Raw genomic sequence first — 17,969 nt, forward strand, 5'->3', positions numbered from 1 at the left:
CATAACTTATACCTGCCCAGTTAATTCGCATTTCTTTACATTTTCCAGAACCATCAGACCTATTTGTTTTCCAAATGTCACTGAATCAAGCTTGTAAAAGTGTAATAAGATGGGCAATGTAAAAGCATCATTTTCAGTTTGCCTTGGTCACTGCAAGTATATATCGATAGTGATGCAACTGATAAACTAAACACGTTGCAGAAGGAGAATGGAAAGATGTTATTCCAATAAATATATTCATGATTGTTTGTTACTAAACGTAAGTTATTTTTTCTAAATCAGCATTGACTTAAGCTTGAGCAAACTCGATAGAAAAAATTCCCAAAGAGGCTTCTCCTGCTACATATGACTAATATATTAAAGAAGATAAATAGTCATTTTTAAAATTTATTACACAGTAGGATTGAACAAAAGGGGAAACCATTTTACAAATCTGAAAGTTAAGGTCACCCTGAGAAGAAAAGGACACTTAAGATGACTAGAAAAAGTCTGCTTCCTGAAGAAATTGAGATTCAAAGTTTACTCTTTTCACAGTGTCTTTTATAAAGCTTTAGGATCCCAAGTGTAAAACCAGAGCCTATTTTGATGTGCAAATATTTCAAAACTGTATAGTGCATAGGCACCTGTGCTATATCTAACCAGTGCTATAGATTAGCTCACAGTCTCTTAATTCAGTCTCTTAATTCATACTATTAAGCTTTTTGATAGTGGTTTTTATACTAAAATTCAGTATTGGGGATGAAYTCTCTACAATATTTAATTGAACACTTTTAATATTTTGCTCCCCATTTCCATTTTTACTTCTACATTTTTTTTAAAGAAATCCAGTGAGTGTATTTTAGTCAAACTGATTATCATTAAGCTTTTGGTTCATAATTCAGACTTCTAGGAGTATGAGAATCTGCCCAGCAGCATTTTGTTAGGACTTGTTAATAAAGTTAATGAATTATTTTTCTATTAGGCTGTCTTATCTTAGCTATACTACTTGCTTGTTTGAGCTGTAGCAAATAAGGACAACATTGATTTTCTTTAAGAGATGAATAATGAAAGATCTAAATTCTTAAATATGTAGATAAAGATWAGTGACTTAATTAAAAAATTATCAGTGGAAAGAGTAAGCTGAATTAGCTGTTTTAATTTGTTGTATATGTCAATATACTGTAACATAACCTGAAGGTTATTTCTGATTTTTTTTTTATTTTCAATGTGATTTCAGAGGGTCTTCTGTGAATTATGCTTTTGAAAAATTGCTCTTGTATTGGGAATATTCAGTTCTTGGAACTATTTGTTCCAACATTAGCTTATGTAGGCCTTGACTGCAAATGTTTCATGTTCAGTGCAGCGCAGCCTGATGAAAATAGTTCCACTCTGGTCAATAGCAATGTTCACAGGCTTTGTCTTTAGTGGTAGAAGTTAAGCATGGTTGTTTTTCTAGGGACTGGTAAAATCTGCTTTTGGATAACATGTGCTATAGGTATCAAAGATGGCAAAATCCTAGGCTGAAATGCTTGCTGTTTTTTGCCCAACTTTAGATGATAGCAGAAAGCAACCTTGGATGAAAGAGAACAAGGCCCTGATGTTGCTTTTGATATCATACAGCTGTYTTCAGGGCACAGTCCAGCTGTCTGCAGTGAGGTGGCCTGGCTCTCCCGCATAGGATAAGTTTGCAGGACTGAGTCTCAGCTTTGAAGGGCATAYGTTAGATTCTAAGTGTGTATCAGACAGGCTGAGTGCTTTCATGTATCATATAAACCACATAAAACTATGTGGAGTCATTGCTCCTAGAGGAAGAGTTGTTAGAAGGAATTGTTCTCTTAGGCAACAGCAAGTGATCTTATTAAGGGAGGAGATTAATGACTTTCTATTGGAGGGGCTGCTCTGTTGCAAAGTCTTCTGTTTTTCTGTTTCATGTAATACACCTACACAAGTTCCCTCAATGTATTCCCTAGTGGGAATAATTACGCAGGTAGTGCTGTGCCTTGAATAAGACTTGAACAATTCTCCTGGTTAAATTCTAAGCAACTCCCAAGTTATGGTCATTTTCAAGCCTGAAGATCCCGTTTTTCAGAATACATTTTCTCAAATCTCAGTGCAGCTACAAATACATCATTTGACAAGCATGGCTGGGCTTCTGCTTCAGGTCCTTGGGTTGCTGCCTTTCTTTGCAATTGCGTTGTCCAGCAGTTGTTTTGAAGTTTAGTCATTCCTACCTTTTCTAGACAGCTCTGTTAGCTTTCTAGGTTAAGACATCAGCTGGTTCACAAAACTTTTCAGACTTTGCATTCTCCTAATGCTAGACTCATGGCTGTCCTGTTTGAAGTAACTCATCTGGGTGACTGGAAAGTGTGATATGTTCTGGGTATGTCATGCTTATATTGGAATGGGATCGGAGAGTGCCTGTAATAAAATCATAGGGAAAGATACTGGTCCACAGAACATGAGCTGAAAAGAATGTTAAGATGCTTTTACAGAGCTTCCCTGGGATAGTTTGACAATACAATGTATAGTTTGGTCCTAGGCAGACAAATTTTACTCTTTTGAGATTGTTACCCAGCAGCTCCCTGCTAACAGGTAAAGGGATGAGAATAGGCTAGTGCTTCAGACTTTGCTTTGCTTTATCTTGTTTTATTCATTTTGTCTTGCTTCAGCTTTTGATTAAACATAATACTTGTGTCAGTGAAATGAGTAGCAAACACCTGCCCCATTATGGATTTTGCTATGTTAGGAGAAACAAATGGGAGCCAGTATTCCTCATTCTGAAAAGCAAGACTGCCGGGATCAAAGATGTAAATAAGAGCTGAGGAGAATTAATTGCAAACCTGTCAAGTCTGGTCTGTCTTTATTTTTATTACGTGGTGCTCAGCAGATCTTATCGAGAAATGTTTAAAAACAATCCTGCTGATTGTGTGAATTCAACTGAAACTTACCTCGGTACAGCAGAGACACTGTTACTGATCTTTCTGTGCCAAAGAAGCAAAGCCCAGGTTTTTGCTTTTTTTTTTTTTTTTTTTTTTTTTTTTGAACATTGCACAATAAAAAGACAAGGTATGGCTTTTGTTCTACACTTGGGGCATGAATCTAGGTGGGCCAAAGGCCAGAGGTCTCTGCAGGAGCAAAACATCAAGAGGTCCCAGATTACCTACGGCTGTGTCTACACTGATGCACTGCAGCTTAGGCAAGGCTTGAGCACCGTGTKTGATAGCTCTGGTATTCTGGATATCCGATTTGATAGCATGGACTCCAGAGCAACAATGCCCGGCCTGTCCTCTTCTCAGTGAAACACTCCTGTTTTGAGCCTGAATGTTGACAATGAGTGCATGGGTCTAGCTCTCCATGCAATAGACTGCTCTTGATCCCTCTCTGCACTTCTCTGACTCTGCTGGAAGGGGATGCACTGTCATTGACGGACCTGTTTGATTCTACATCCTTCTGAGTGGAGAAGAGGAAGCTTCTGAAGCAGAAGCTAGTACTTTCCAGTTAGAGTGAATATCATAGGAATGTTCCATTATTAAATTGGAAATTTTTCATAATCTTGAAGACTAGGTGTTGAGACCTTCATGTTCAAAAGGGTATGGATTATTCATGAGATACTGCTATTCACAGGTAATAAATCAGGTGGTACTATTGCAAGTAGAGAAATAATTAGGAAATTTCTTACATAATTGAATAGCCAAATTAAAAAGGACAAAAGCACATAGTAAGAAACTAACTGTCTTTGGCTTGAGTGCCAAAACAACAGATAATTGTGCAATTTGGATGAAACTGAACAGATAAATATCCAAGTATTTATCTTACTTACTCAAAACCATAAGCTTAAGAAGAACAACCAAACTGAAAAAACCTTGAGGAAATGCAGTTCTGTTTGCTGCTCCCTGAATTGGTACTACTTCAGAAATTTTCTGAATACTATATGCTCTTATCACCAGAGGGGAAGAATTATATAAAGATGGTTTTGCRTAAGAAGTGTCTGTAGTATTACAGATGTTAGAGAGTCATCTCTTGCGTCCCTCTCAGCTATTTGTAGTAGCATGTCTTGCTCTTCGTGGTAGTAGACAAGAATGAGGCACCTACCGAAAATAAAAATGTGAGCTTCGTACAGTTGCGTTCAGTCGTAGGTAGAAATGCATTTCTTTTAAATACTCCGTAGAGCAAAGGAAAAGCACTAAGAGGGTTAAAAGCAGCTCCACATCTTCATGAAGCTCCTTATCTAAAGTAGAGTTTGCCCTATCTGCAGGTCTCTCTTCATCTTGCCACCTGTCCAGGCCACTGTATCTGACCCTATTATGATTTTTCACTCTTATTTTCTTACACATTCAGTCACTGTTTCTGGAATGTCTCCTCCAATACTATAAAGGCTATAGCCATAAACTGCTTTTCTATCTTGCTCCCACCAGCTCTCAGCTGTACAGGAACCTTAATAACCTTAGGTGATGCCRGCTCTACACTTCTTATCATGGTCTCCTCTCTCGCCTGGGATCAGAGTAGGGTGTAGACAATATTTCTCACATTYAAGCCACTTTAAGTATTGCACACTCTTTCTCAAAAGATATACTTAAAATAAGACTTCTCCTGTACATTCAGAGATTTCAAATTCCACTGGACTGTTACCATATATTGCCTTGAACAAAAATGCCAGATTTCAGGCCCTGACAAATTCACTCTTGCTGTTACCATGCCATTCAAAATAACTTTGCAAAGACTTTTCTTCCAGTTGGGTAATTTAAAACTATCATCCCTTTCTTTGAGTCTATGCACTGGCATTTTCCCCTATTGTTTAAGCTTAAAGCATCTTGTTTTTACTTTTGAGAACTGTTGGTATTTGWGGAGATCCACAAAAACATCTGCAAAGCAACCTCCTAATTGGTTTTTAATCTCCTTTGACATGTTGCCTACAACCAATTTGACAGTAAAAAAGTTGGTACACTGAGACTCCTGCCTGCAAAACTGACCTGTAGCATCTGGTTGTTTCTTCCCCTATCTCTCTTCTCCTATCCACATTATCCTTTTATTGTTTGAAGTAAACGTTTTGAAGTAGGAAGTGTGTGTATGTTTGTGTAATGAAGTTCTGACTTTGGCCTGGCTGCAGTAGCAGAAAGACAGTCTTTCAATAGCAGAAAGCAACTGTTCACTTCCATCTTCTGTGTGAACAGATGCATCCATGGGTCTCTTTTGAAAACATCATTTAGGTGCTCACTGAACAATATCTATGAGTAGAAAATAGAATTTTTACTCTATTCTGTGAATTTTGGAGGAGGACAAAAGTGGGCAGAACTTCACTCGTAGTTTAAAAGCAAAGTGTCAGATAATTGGCAGYAGATAGTTACAGAAAACAAGTGAGGACTGCCTTAAATAGTGCAAGGCACAGCTTGTGAGTTGTTGGATAAAGCTGTATCCAGCTCTACAYGAAACCTGTGTATTTTTCTTTTTGGATACAGTGGCACCCTCTGGTGAGTGAAGATTTGGCTACCTGAAGCCTCTCTTGCTAACCTTGGCCAAGAAGCCTGTCATTTGCAAGAAATGGTTTCGCTTGGACAGGAGAAAACATAAATCTAATAAGTAATTTTTCGTATCCGTTTTTTATTAGTACTGCTGTTTTGCAGTTAATTAGTGGCCAGTATTAAAGGTCTAACAGATTCCTGCTATGGYCCCTGAGATGTAGTGCATTTTTAATAACAGCAGATTTTCCTCTAAAACAGTATTGTGACTATTCTTGCCAATGACCCTTTTTCAGTTTGTGTGGCTGTGTCATCTATTATCAGACTAGGGAAATGCTGTGTGTGATAACTCCAGAATTTGAATCAATGATGCAACTGCCCCACAGGCCTCTCTAAAAATGTATCTCCTGGTGCAGAAAATTCAAATGGGAGCAGTTAAAGTGAGAGAGTTTCACTTTTGGGTTCCAGTCCATCAATTTTTAAAGAGACACTAGTAGGTCGTACCAGTCTAAAACTGATCGATTTACATGAAGAATTTCTTTTTAAAGAGAATAGTAATTCATCTCCAAAGAGAAATTGAAAAAATAAAATAATATATGGCCACTAGGGCCATGATGGGACAGCACTTAATTTGCTTGGCCCCTTGCACACAYTTTAGTTAGTTATCTCCTAAAATCCATAATCTAGTCTGACCTGCTTTTACAATCCATTACGTTTTTGTTCATTTAGCTGTTACTGGATCTGATAAACTACATTTGACTAATGCCTACCTTCAAGAAGAGCATTCTTTCTTGGGTTTGTGGACAGGTTCCCTGCAATGTGGTAACGAGGAAGCATACATGTCTCTCAGTCTTCTTACCAAATGCAGCTTGTTACCATAGAAGGGCATATGACATTGTTTGGTCACCACTCAAAAGGCAAATACTTGTTGAAAACCTGTCCCAGGATCTAGCAAAGTGCTCTTGCTTGATCTTGTTTGCCTGTAAGGGTAAGCACATTTGAGCCAGCCACTGCACTGGGAAAGGTGTATATTGCAATAGGGTGGAAGTAAATGAGTCATGTTGAAGATGATAGATTTTCATGGGATTATCTGTGAGGTGGAGGGGTTCTATTTAGTTAGGCTGCCAAACTAAATTCAGAGAAAGATTGTATCTGCAGGGACATTTCATACCCATTGCTAATTCTAATATTGAAATTTGGAGGCTGCTCAGTTTAATGCGGCTGAGTTTTTAGTACTGTTTCCTCCAGGACAGTATTCACAGTTCATCTATCAAAAATGGAAACAAATATATATTATAGAGATCTGAAAGACAAAATTGTGTGACTAGTCAGAGCTTAGAGAAATGGAAGGCTCCAGCAATTTGTTTCCTTAAAAAAAAGTTCARCAGAATTAACTGAGTATCTACCCACACTGGTTGGAAATATTGGTTATTATTCAGATACTAATATCTGTAACATCATCCAAGCTCAGAAAACACAATCCACAGAAAGAGAAATGGCAGTTATTTTCTTTAGCTCCATCATTGCGAGTCTGACTGCAGACAGATTATATTCAGGGGAGTGAGGAGAAACAGTTGTCAGTATGACACTGTTGTGGTGAGAGGCCAATGGTCGAGGAAACTGAAGGTGGAGCAAACCTTCAGAGAGAGATTTGGAAGGGAGGGACAGAGCAGGACASTGCTGGCTGGCATAAATCAGTGTGTAGCAGAGAGAAAGATTTGGATGACTAGCTGAGATGGGTTTTGTGAAAAAYAGAGCTACAGTTAAGTTTTTCTTGTTTTGTTTTTCGAGTTGTCTTGCAAAGCCTCACTGTTAAATGAGTGAACTAACTGTGCCACCAAGTTAACTTTTTCTTTTCTGTGAATCTTGAGATTTTATTCAKAAAGTCATAGTTCCTGGAGCAAAACAATTAGAGGAGATTTTTCTATTCTGTTTTCTAATTATTTTTAAGAGACTTAATAGCTCTCCAGATGTGATGAAAAACTGATTAAAAGCTGATTATTGCCTACCCTGAAAGTAGACAAACAATCAACAATTTATTACTTTCAACAGACCTCACATTTTAAGGCAATCATARTTTTGGGGAAGTGAAGGAATCACATCCTTCATTTCCAACCCTGGGCATTTCAAACCATAATCAAAATTATATCACTTACCMACCTCCCAGCTCCTCCTATCAATCATGTGCATGGTTATGTGATCATGGAGTGGCTGGTACATGAGTGAAAGAGCAATATTGAAGCAAAAAATTCCAACATTGTTCTCGGAGCCACAGGACCAATGGTTAGCAGATTATTGACAGATCTATCTATCTGCTTGTTCTTCTTTTGGAGTTTTTAATAGACTGTTGCCAGAAATTAGAAAACGTTATACAATTCCTGGTATCTAGACAGCACAATACCGTGAGCAGTGATGGACTCACCCAGGACTCTTGAAGTCAGTGAGAGCTTTTGCCTTTAAATCCAACCGGCTATACTGTGATGGTAGTGTTCCAATTAGCTCCAAACAGCTACTTCTCTGTGATACCAGGTTGAGTAGATAGTTCAGTAGAGAGGAGTTCTGTATTCAGAAACAGTGTAGTTAGTGCTAGAATAGGAGCTACTTATTCCTAGCTCWGATAGTGCTGGCTCGAAGATGGCAGTGCTACATACAGTGGTGATGCATTCTGTGTGATGTTGAATATTTCCATCCTGAATGGTCTTGCCAAAACATAGAAAAGTAAATACATCTTTGAGACTGGTTCTGAAAGTGCTTTTTTTTTTCATTTAACTAGGGCAAAGATTGGACAAAAGAGCATTTTTCTTTTAAGTATWATTTTTTATGGACTCAACTCTGAGTCACCATGCTATACAAATACCTTGTACATAAAATAAGTATAAAATTACTTATTAGCAGTATTTTCCCTTCTATCTCATTGAATTACAGAAAACAAAGAATGACATTAAACAAACTTATTTTTGTAATGGTTCCTGAACTGATAGGTTAGGAATCTGGATCTACATTTTTCCTATTTAGTAGAGAAARCTAGGATTCTTTTTTGAAGAACAGGCTGCATTAAGTATACAAAGTCTTCTAACACCAAATAAAGGGGCTGTCCACTAGCACCAAAATCAGCTGACACTGACAGATATGGAAGTCTGGTTATAGCTCTTTGGTCTGTGCTTTTCCCCTTCCTGCACAAGTTTTGTTCTTCACTACTATTTAATACTTGCCACAGGAGATTCTGCATATCGGGGGTAGAATTTTCAATCAGCCTCAAGTTGACTGTGCTATCTTTGTACAAAAATAGGAATAACAAAAATGTTACCTTTTTATTTGCCAGTAGTTATCCTGCATAGTATCTAGTGACTGAGACATGGCACAGCAATAGCATATCACAGGATGTTCTGCTATTGGTTTATGTAGTTGATAACACAGGTACTAAAAATGTACGTTCACCCATAATTACTCTTCTGGAGCTTTAATGCTGCATTTATGAAATGCTTTTCATTTTAATCTTTTAACAATTAGCTAATGAGTCCCAAGTGGAACAATTATSCCATATACTCAAACAGTTGGGATTCTTCATCAGCCAATCTGCATCCACTGCTCATAAAGCCTGCTTGTGTTCTAAAAGCAAATATAGGTATTTTGCACTTTCCTCTTGGAAAGTCTCGTGGTCCTGAAACAAAAGCAGAAGGTGTTTTACATTGATGAGGCGGAAATGGACAGAGTCTGTTGGAGTCAYGGCCTGATGCAGCTTAGGGAAACTKGAATAGACTTGCTGTAACTCACTATTYACCATGAGTAAGGTGTTTYGGAGGATAATAAGAATACAGTGTTCTAAGGCAGCAAAATCAGAAAGCAGCAAATTTGATCTCAGTGCTCCAAAAAAGCATAAAAATATCTAAGTATGCCACAAGCTGACCCTGTCGGTATGAAGAACTCCAATACATGTGGGACATAGTCTCAGTGTCTTTCTGCCACTATTTTCTTCTACTAACCTCTGACAAATGTATACTTGAATGTCGGTGGTTAAGGTACTGAGGATGACACCATGAACCTTTACCTTACCTTTACCTTCACCATGCCATTTACCTTGCATTTATGTTCTAGTGCTTTTTGTGCTCCAAGGAATAAAGGGAATGTAGTCCTGGAGGAGTACAAGCCATTATGTAATCCAAAACTATGCATGGAAAAGGGAACAAATATGCCTTGACCACCCCTCATAGATATTTTTCAATCCCTTTTTAAAACCTTCAGCAAAGCATGAGTTCTTTGAGTACCTCATCCCTCTAGTTTTCCACACTTAYATAAAGAAAATTTCTCTTCACAGGTATGATTATCTTTGCAGCAGATGACACTTAATTTATTTGTATGCTATTTAGAGTAGCTCCAGAGAACAACTGATCACACACTTCCTCAAAGCAGTCTTCTAGGAGGCAGTTAGCACATCTCAAATAAGTTTTCTCTTTTCTCATCTAAACAAACACAACTACTTTAACTTTTCTTTACTGATCAKGCTTTTTATATCTTTTAATTTTCATATTGCCTCACTGGGTTTGCCTCTTGTCCCTAACTGGAGCATTTACCCATAGTCAGTGGTCATCTGCTTCTTGAATAYGGTGGACATTTTCAGATGGGCTAAGGTAAGGGAAAATACTGGCCTGGCTGCACAGCAGATCAGAGCCAAAGGCAATTCTGGGACCTCTCAGTGTATCACCTAGAGGTAAAAACTGACATGAGGGCTTCTCTTCTCTCTCTTTACACCCTTCCTTAGGCAATCTGTGCAAAAACATATACCAGCTCACTTGGGTCCCTGGTGATTGGAAGAAAGCCAAGAGACTTTCTACACAGCTATGGGTCAGCTATCTTTTCCTTTATAGGAGAACTTAATTTTACTGTCCTCCATCAATCCTGTGTATAGAAAAGCTTATACCGCTTCATGTCACGTCATATTGCTTGAGATAATCTGTACAACCAGTTTACTACTTTGCTACCTGGTAGGCAAAGCTTACAGTAGAGAAAAAGCATATTTGCCTTGTCTGAGGCATTCTGCTGAAGGAAGATGGATTTCCTTCGAAGGCATTTTTATCTACATTTTTCCTGTGCTGCCTGCTTTGCATGTGTAYTGCTCTGCTTATGAGAGGTCAGTTGGGAGTGGAGTGGGGCTCTGCCTCCTCTTTGAACGGAGCTGAAGCAATTCCTGTGCTTTCTTGAACACAGTGCCTGCAATTCTGCCTGCCTCTTAAGTAGGCCATACACCAGGGGGTGGGGAAGATTTTGAGAGGTTTCACAGACTGTAGTGAGGGACTGAGGGAACTTGGATATTCACAATGAAAAATTCTCTCTGATAAATGCAGTTGAAAGAGTTGAAACCTGGGGCTGTAATGAGGAGAAATCTTGTGTTTGCTGCCCAAGTTGAGAAGTCTGGTTGTGCAACCATAAAAATAGCAATACTTACCTCTCCAGGAGTGTAGTTTGACAGGGGGGTTCTTTGTAGGATCGTGATGAATAATAAATAATGCTATATGGAGAAAAGGCTCTATCCTGCCTCTGCTTTACAGCTATAATAGCACTTTACTTTCTGAATAGTCCTGTTGATCTTGGTGGGATTATTCTTGGAGGAAAGATGTTGACTCAGTTTGAGTTGAGAGAACAAAGTTCTTAAATTCTAAAAAAATTAATTTCTAAATGAGATTCCACTTYATTTTGATTACCTCCATCATACACAGAGATTATACTTTTGGAGTGCAAGTGATCACTTATATTTGTGCCTATGTAACTCGTCTGTTTCATTTATGAGACTAATTTTACTTGCTATGCAAATACACTTGAAAATCGTGAGGTTCAGGATTGCAGGTGCTGGAGACAGCATATTTGAAGAAGTTACTGTTCTCTGCTTGAAGGGGACTTGAACTAGCCCTGTAGTTTGCATTGCATCAGGTCTTGAGCAGGCAGACACCTGTCTTAGTGGAGGAGGCAACAGGTTCCATTTGAAGGACAACTCCTCCTTACACTGTGTTAACTTGAGCACTTTCAGCAGTCTTCTGTTTCTCACCTTCAGTCCTTTAGCTGAATTTGGTTATTGATTCTGCCTGCTACTGTTATTGCTACTGAGAGGCCTAACCCTCATTGGATAAACTTGGAGGTCACAAAGCATCACTTATAAATGAGTCCAGCTGAAGAAGGATTGCCAACAGAGTATCTATTTTGTACCCAATTCCTGATTCTCATTCTGTGGCAGAATAAACTGAAGAGCATACAGGGACTGGGATGGGTGTTAGGGTAGCTTAAGCATGTCTTTACTGTCCTCCCACCACACTACTCTAACATGTCCAGAGCAAATACAAGGTGTGCTTTCATCTCTAAAGGAGCCAGTGCAGGCWGACATACCCTAGAGAGAATTCCAAATGCTGGCAAAGACAGATACAACTGTTTCCCCACAAACGCATGTAATATAGGATGTCTGTCTTTGTGTGTATAGTCCAAGTGCTGGTGTTGTTGATACCTCATGCTATGTGGATATAATAGTAGTCAGTTCTCCCGCTTTAGGAGACTGTGGGTTTTACTTCCTTTGGCTCTCATTGTTTTCTTCCCTCCCCATCTTCCTCTAGTTGCTGTTAAATGAAGTTTTGAAATATTCCTGTAGAAAGGGCTGACARCCTGTGACAGACTGAGCAGTTGCCACCAGCAGCCAAAATGTGATGCTATAAAAAGGCACTTTGAGAGGGTTTCTTTTTGCCTTGATACTTCAAAAATTGCTGAAGGCTGTTGTGATTCTGCTGGAGTCCAAGAGGTGCTGGGAACTGCTGCAGTGATCCAGTGCTAACTGAATTTTAGGGTTTCTTAAAAGTGAGGGAGCGCACCTGTAGTTTGGTTAGCTTAGCTAGCTTTCTCATGTCCGAAGAGGCTTCTCACTTCAGTTTGCCTTACACTAGTGAGACTGCGTGATCAGGCCTCCCTCAGTGATACCTGTAGGAAAGTAAATGTAGCAGGAAAGTAAATGTTTACCCTGTAAGTAAAAGATAGAGGAACTTGGCCCAGCATAGAAACATTTTGCTTTCTTGCACTGTACGAATGGTCTCATGTTGCTTTGAGCACAACTTTGTGTCCTTACTCAGGTTGCATRGTGCCTCACTATCTGGTGAAAGTATTACTCAGTATGAGTAAGACGGATGGAACTGAGCTCTTTAAGCACTTGATTTGTCCTTGTATCCTGCTAGCTGGGAAGACTAGTAAGCTGCATCAAAAGGGAAGATTAGGTACAAATTGGAAAGTTTGTTGTCTCTGTGGTTTTAATAAGATCATCTGTGGATACTACCACATGTTCTGATGTTCACTTTGAAAAACCTGAGGTTGAGAAACTGGCAGTGAAGTAGAAAAGAGCTGCATGGCTGATTTAATAGTGCCAAACCTTTCAGGGAGAGGCTAAAGAAGTTCCATCTAGCTTATGCAAAGACAGTGTTCAGCAACGGCTTGATCACAGGCTGCAAGTACCAAATGTGGGCAGTGATAGCTGATAGCAGAGGGCACTTTCATCTGTCAGAAAAAGGCCTAATGAGATCAGATGCCTGGAAGCAGAAGCTGGACAAATTCAAATTAGAAATAAGGTGCAGTGTTTAAAGTGAGGTTAATTAACTGTTGGAATAACTTAGCTGCGGTGAATTTTCCATCAGTTGAAGTCTTCGGATCACGCAAAAGCTATCTGTGGCTTGCACAGAAGCTGTGACTTGATGCAAAGATTTCTGGGTGAAGTTCGAGGGCCTAAATTCGAGAGTCCAAACTGCAGCAGTCCAGAAATGGACCTCTAGCTGGTCCATTTCTGCTATGACTTGCAGCAGACCTTGAGGAGATGGAACAGCTTGTCAAACTGCATGGGGAGCCAAGCAKCTGAATGGCTCTTCTTGCACTTGCTTACAGCCTGGGTCCCCGAGTGAGGACTCTGGAGATCAGAGCTGAGGCATCCTACAAGCCACAGAAGGACCACCATAGCCCGATACTGTGCAGGATGCTAGAGCAGATCACAAGGGCCCTGCCTGCCTGCCTGCCTGCCTGTCAGTGAGCCTGAGGGAACAGCAGGCACAGCAGGTCATGCTGTGGCACAGGCGAAGAGTGTCTGTAATGCCTGCCACACAGGAATGAGCTAGAAGAGTGGGTGAACAAGCAGGGCTTGCATATTTAATTCCTTTCCTGCTTCCCTTGTTCCCAGGAGCAGCATAATTTTTGGAAGGGTTTCTGCTAACTGCAGGTTGCCGTACGTTCCCTATATGTGATCCAGCTGTCTTCCATCTCCCTTCTCCCTAGCAGGAGCCTCACATTTAACTTGTCCAAAAACTGAATGGCTGCCTCACCTCAGGTGGTAACACCCATCACGTCCCTGATCAAGCAAACAGTCTGGGCCAGGTTTGTCTGAGGTGGGAGTTTGCGACAGAGCAGCAGTTCAAGGCTGACACAGCAGAGACAAGATCGGGTCTGTGGGAGAGAAACAGGATTGAAGAGGCTCGTGGTGCCTGTGTGTGTGTGCGTGTGGTGGGTTGGGGAGCAGAGGCTGGGAGGGGAGGGTGAATGGAGGAGGCTGTGACAGCAACGTGTTAATATGATTAATGACAAAACTTAATTTGCATGGACAGTTCATTCTCGCACAAAAGAGCGCTCGCAAATTAGAGGCATTGTAGCAGGCCTGGGCCTCGGAGGGAATTCCTCTGAGGGCGAGGACGGCTCGGGAAGGGCACAATGAGCGGGGTTTTGACGAAGCGATCAGTGCATACTGTATAGATGAGATTTAATGAGCTTTCCCGAGTAAYGACAAAAGTTGGAAGTGCTCGGTAGCGCTCTGCTAAATCCCGTATGCAGGGATCGCCAGCTACYTCGCCGCCTCAGCAGGGGAGGGCTCCGCTGCGCTGCAGCCGGCGGCGCGAGCCGTTAGGGCGACGGGAGCCGTTAGGCCGGCGAGATCCGTTAGGCCGGCGCGAGCCGCGGCCGTTGGCCGCTGGAAGGGGGCGGAGGGGGGGGAAGGCGCCGGCTGCGCCGCCGATGCCGCGCGCCCGCCAGGGGGCAGCAGCGCCCCGCCGCAGAGACGGCGGCGCCGGCCGCCTTCCGTGGCTGCGGGGCTTGCGGGGAGGCGCGACCGCCTTCCCGCGTGTGTCCCCCCTTCTCGCCCAAATGCCCTTTAGCACCGAGGAAATTACCCCCCCACCCCCTCGCCAAGCGCAGCCTCGAGTGGCTGCGTGTCCGGCCGGGTTGAGGCTGCGTGGGCGGCGGCCCTCGCCCTGAGGGGGTGGCTGCCTGCCCTCAGGTGTGCGGGGCTGGGACGAAACATTTCTGTGGGGTAGTCAGGCCTTGGAGGGCAAATAGTGCTAAATATCTGCTACGTTTGCGTTTGTTTCTCCTTGAAATGGGCYGTTTCTGTTAGTGAACTGGTGTATCACTGGTAAAACCTGACAAGCAGGTGTTTGCTTTTGCTCTGGATTCCWGCTTTAATGACTTTCTATCAAACTCATATAATAGTACTTTTCATTTTATATATATATATACATGTAGTGAATAGATTTTTTTTTCTATGCTAATAAATTGCAGATGTAGCTCTCTATTCTTTCAATTCAGCTTCATTCACTAGGACATAATAGTTTAATAGGGCTGGTAGTAGGTTAAACTTTTAGGCTGACAAATTGCCTTGTGAAGTGTATGGCGTGTATACTTATTTCATTGTTACCAATTATTTTACAGAAGAAGAGTCTTTTAAGAGGTGTGCTATCTTTATTTTAAATGAAAAATTACTGAGAACTGAGAAAGTATGCCTTTTAAATATTTAATAGAGAGGTTTTTTAATTATTTAATAGTTTATTACAAAAGATCATATAAAAAGCTTTGGTAATTTATTCTTTACAGAAAGTAGCTGTAAAAAGTATTTTACATGTAAATATTGGTAGGAAAAATACCTGTTTAAAATGTTATCTTACTCTGTCTAAAGCAATTATATAGTGCCCATACAACTTTGAGATAACCTGAGAGTTTTGCTGTATCTGTTCTTGAAATACTTCTCTGGCATAGGGAAATGATATTTATTTTGCTAGAGGTTAGAGGCACAGAGTCAGACTATGCTGGGATGAAAACATGGCAGATTTCAGCTGTTTCCTTTAGATGCCAGAACCCTGAAAAGGGAGAATTGGGTGCCCTGAAGTGCTATCCAGAATGACTCGCGTGCAGAGCAGAAGGCTGCTTGCAGCTAGCCAGGGCATACGTGTTGAGAGCAGGGCCTTCCCCCCTCCATTTCCCCTGCTCTCTCTTCCCCCCTCCCCACCCTTCCTTCTTTCTTTTGTATAGCTCTGCTACAGATGGAAGTGAGGATTTAGTTGCCTTGTGGCTAGAAGCAGTTGTATAAAAAGACCTCATTTTCTTTACAGGATTTCTTTCCATGGATAAACATCTGTACAAATTCCTTTCGTGCAAATTAACCCTGTTCCACTGAAATCGAGGACCTCACCCACAAAGTTCTGGTCGTTTTCAGATGTATTGGTACCTCTTGGGAGTTGATGCTGAATTTTTATTTTTTCTAAAGCAGCACTCCGTTTGCTTGCAAGTGGCCAATGGGAGGGTAGTTACCTACTCGTGGGACCGGCTGGCCTTGCAGGCCRCGCTGCCCCAGCAGAGCTCTCAGCGCAGAAGGTCAGGAGTGATTTGCTTGTTTGTGCCATCTGCTAATAAGCGGCTCTGCTTTCCAAAGCCACACCACGCCCTGAGATGATGCAGGGACCAGCATTAAAGTTGGGGATCACAAAACTGGGGATCACAAAACAAAAACAAAACAAGATTTTATCATTAGAAGCCTGGAATTCCTTTTACTGTTATTAACCAGGTGAGCCTTTCTTTTCTGTTTTGTTCTTTTCCTTTTTCTTTTTTTTTAATCAAATGAAACTGTTGAATCTCAGACTACTAATTACCTATAACAAGTGCTTTCCACTCCCCTCAGACAACCCTGTTCTCTTAAGAAACGTTGATGGCTGGTAGGCATGAGAAATCCCTGAGCTATGTTGGTGGCTGTATTACCTGCCTCTTTCTCTGCATCCATATAATTACAATGAGTTAGAATAATCCATACTTCCTTGTCTTTGACTAGTGTCTAGCCTGTGTTTATGGAACAGGCTCCACTGAAGTTAGCATTTATGTGTAGATAAATTTACACTTTTTTCCCTCTCTAATAAGAATTATGGACCAGRTAAGTCCTAAAACCCAAGTTAGTGTGTTGTAATATTGATTTCTACAAGAGCACTGTAAGAATATATTTATCTATCTGTACTGTTATGAAATGGGTAAAAATGTACCACATAACCACTTCAGTCATTCAATACTGTATTGAAAAGCCTGTTTGTTTACTTTTTCTCAATAAAACTGAGGCTTACTTATTTTATGTGTATTTGTGAAAGAAAGGTTTAATACAGGATGGTAGTGCTCTATCTTAAGACTTCTCTTTACCAACATTTTGTTTTGACTGGAACTGCTGAGTTGTGTCTGGCTTACTCTGAAACTTTCTGCCTGGGAAAGGGAAGGCAAAGTAAAATGTGGTTAGTTGTAGATTGGTGGCCTAATACTTCTTTTATTCTACCAATTACTCTATTTTCTCTCACTGTTGTGAACAGAAAAGAGTGGAGTGTGTTGAGCCAGGGGCTTTCCTATACTAAGCTTTTGAAAGGCATCTACCTACTTGCTTTAATGATCTCAGGAGAAACTTTGGCCTACAATGTGACAGTGTAATTTTGTATTTCTTAAAAGCAAATTTCTAATTGATCAAAGGCAGGAGTGAAATGAGTGGTGGGAGAAAATGATAAAACGTTATTGCGATCACTCTTTAGGTGAAGACCATGTTATTGTTTCTCTGACAAATTGCACTGTGTTATGTTTTCAATAGCAGAAGGTCAAGTTGAGCCCAGGGGTAGCAGTGAGAGAACAAGTATAAACTAAAGAAGCATAGAGACTCAAATGTCTGTGTAATGGAATGCTTGAGCTTATTATTCTGTGGAACATGTCAGTATTGCTACAAAAGTATCTCCATATAGTAACTTCTTGAAAGCATAGCTTCTGGGTACAGGCAGGCTGGTGTGAGATGTGGTGCCTGGAAGCAAGAAGAGCCAAAGATGGCAGAGAATGCTATGATACATTGAATGCAAAGACACRGTTCTTCAGACCCTCTTCTCCTGAGGCAGCTGGACTTCAAGAGCCTTGGCCAAACACTTAATGAAGGCAGTGCAAGGTCTTCCTCTTGTCTTTAATGATCTGTGATTCAAACTGTTGGAGGTTTCAAGTAAGAATATGAAGTCCGTTTGCACTGTGGTGATGTGTTTCCCAGATCTTAACAGTTGCATGGCAAGAGGGCACGTGGCTGTAAGGACACAATGAACTGCATGCGTTATATTTGTAATTTTCGGTACAACAAACTGTGTGTAGCTAATTAGTGGTGTTTCAGAGCTGTCTTATAAAAGAGGTGAAAATAGCAATATGACTGCTGCCTTTTACCTTGGATTGCACTGTAGATGGCACTGTGAAACAATGATTTTG

At 40.7% G+C, this 17,969-nt stretch overlaps 1 protein-coding gene across 7 annotated transcripts in view; it reads left to right on the forward strand.

Moving 5' to 3' along the window:
* The window catches only part of TAFA4 (TAFA chemokine like family member 4), a 79,980-nt gene that overhangs the window by 8,528 nt on the left and 53,483 nt on the right, over positions 1–17,969 (forward strand). For 3 of the 7 annotated variants that reach the window (XM_085300090.1, XM_085300096.1, XM_085300092.1), the window contains exon 2: positions 15,979–16,272. The exons of 1 other annotated variant lie outside the window; for it this stretch is intronic. The gene's annotated coding sequence lies outside the window, so the exon portion shown is untranslated. Of the gene's footprint in view, positions 1–15,953; positions 16,273–17,969 lie in introns of those variants that run through there. 3 more of the 7 variants (XM_085300093.1, XM_085300094.1, XM_085300091.1) reach the window with 2 other exon arrangements.

Source organism: Rhea americana, unplaced genomic scaffold (assembly GCF_003343005.1).
Source record: "Rhea americana isolate MKP2758 unplaced genomic scaffold, rheAme1 scaffold_16, whole genome shotgun sequence".
Taxonomy (NCBI): Eukaryota; Metazoa; Chordata; class Aves; order Rheiformes; family Rheidae; genus Rhea; species Rhea americana.